Raw genomic sequence first — 2,301 nt, forward strand, 5'->3', positions numbered from 1 at the left:
TTGCTTTCTTGAGGGCATACCACCATCTGTTGTTGATGATGGCACCCGTTAATGCTCTCTTAACTAAAGTGCTAAGGTATAGATAGATAAATAGATAGATAGATAGATAGATAGATAGATAGATAGATAGATAGATAGATAGATAGACATCCATATATATATATATGCTTTTATACATATATGTATGTACCAAAAGTAGAAAGAATATTATTATTATTAAGGTGGAGAAGGAAGCGAGCAGACAGAATCGTTAGTACAATGGGCGAAAGGCTTAGCAGTATTTCGTTGGTCTTTACGTTCTAAGTTCAAATGCCGCCGGGGTCGACTTTCCCTTTAACCCTTTCGGGGTCGATAAAATAAGTTCCACTTGAGCATTTGGTTCGATGTAATCGACTATCCCCCTCCCCAAAAGTTCAAGCCTTGTGCCTATCTTAGAAAGGATTACTACAGTGGTGGACCAGCAGAATCGTAAGCGCGTCGATAAAAAGCTTAGCTGAATTTCTATTGGCTGAATTCAAATTTCGCTAAGGTCAACTTTGCCTCGCGTCCTTTCAGGAAAGGGAAAATATGTAACAGTTGAGAATTGGGACCGAAGTAATCACACCAAAATTGCCGGCCTTATGCCAAATTTTCAAGCCATTATATATACCTTAAGGCGGCGGGCTGGCACAAGCCTTAACGCAGTTTTTCGCCCGTCGCTGTGTTCTGAGTTCCACCGAGGTCGACTTTGCTTTTCATCTTTTCGGGGTCGATGAGTTAAGTACCAGTGAAACACTGGGGTCGATGTAATCGACTATCCTTCTTCCCCCAAATTTCAGGCCTTGTGCTTATAATAGAAAGGATTATATATGATGCCTCATCACAATCATTATTTGATAATAATAAAGTAAAGGAGTGGGCGAGTTCAGTTTCTAAAGGCCCCTCTTCCAAAATTCAAATGTCCCTGACTAAAGATACACCTCCAGTACTCTTCTGACCTCATCTACAGAATTCATATTTTTTCCGTCAAAATGATTTTGAAGACTGCAGAATAAATGATAAAGAGATTGAGTAATACAGTTAAACTTTGGGAGAGGCATTATGCCGGTAATAAACATACGCACTGGTTCAGTCCTTTATTAATTTATAAACAGTATATAGTTTTTTGTTAAATAATTTCATTGCACTCTTGCAATCTCTTCAGTAACTTGTCTCTCCACTTCCATTTATTATACGAAAGATAATACATACGAAAGATGGAGTAATGTCCGGAGAATATGGTGGATGGGGCATCGTTTCCCATTCAAACTCCTCCAGCCTTTCGGATGTTGTCTTCGCTGTATGTGGCCGAGCATTATCCTGATGGAAGAACACTTTTCGTCTTGAAACCAAAGATGGTCGTTTTTGTTCTAGCGCTGGCTTAAGCCGCTCAAGCTGCTCGCAGTAAGATCTCTTTTGTTATCGTTTGGTTTGGATTTAAAAGTTCAAAATGGATTAAACCTTTCATATTCCACCAAATAGATAACAACACCGTACGTGGGTGACGACCTTCTTTACACTGGGGTGGCAATATTTTCCTTTCCCGTCCCACTATCTTCGGCACTTGCCATTTTTATAGAGAACCTATTTCTCGTCACCAGTCACTATTCGGTTCAAAAAAGATTCATTCGTGAGACGGGATCGCAAGGAAGAGCACACATTTACTCTCTGCTCACGATTAGACACGGAAAGTTTGTGAGGAACTCATTGACCCAATTTTCTGACTTTTCCGATGACACGCAGGTGTCGATGAATGGTCGAATGACGAAATCCAAGCTTCTTTGCTAGTTCCCAAACGGTTACGATGGGATTTTGTTCCACCAGGGTTTGTAGGATGTCCTCGTTTAGCTCTACAGATCTTCCAGGACGAGGCTCGTCTTCTAGGCTGTAGTTTCCGGCTCGGAATTTCTGGAACCACTGTTGACACTGGTTGATTGTCCGATGCCCATATATTACATTAATATTCCTCACCGTTCCCATTCTGTTGTTGCCTTTATTGATCTCATAAAGCAAAATAAAACGAATATGCTCCTTTGTCACTTCCATTATAGCTTTGAAAAAATAATTGTTAAAATCGAACTGCACTCTTCAAAACTAGCACTAAGAATAAGCACAAGGTAAAATTACTACCTGCTTTTATAGCAAGTTGATGCAAGTAGTTTATCCCGTCCCCCGTCGACTTTTAGCTCATGCAATTGAAAAAATCGCATTATTTCTGGGATGACCCAATATACGACGGGCTTCTTTCAGTTTCCGTCTATCCAGTCCACTCACAAGGTTTTG

The sequence above is a fragment of the Octopus bimaculoides genome, chromosome 17 (genome assembly GCF_001194135.2).
Source record: "Octopus bimaculoides isolate UCB-OBI-ISO-001 chromosome 17, ASM119413v2, whole genome shotgun sequence".
Taxonomy (NCBI): Eukaryota; Metazoa; Mollusca; class Cephalopoda; order Octopoda; family Octopodidae; genus Octopus; species Octopus bimaculoides.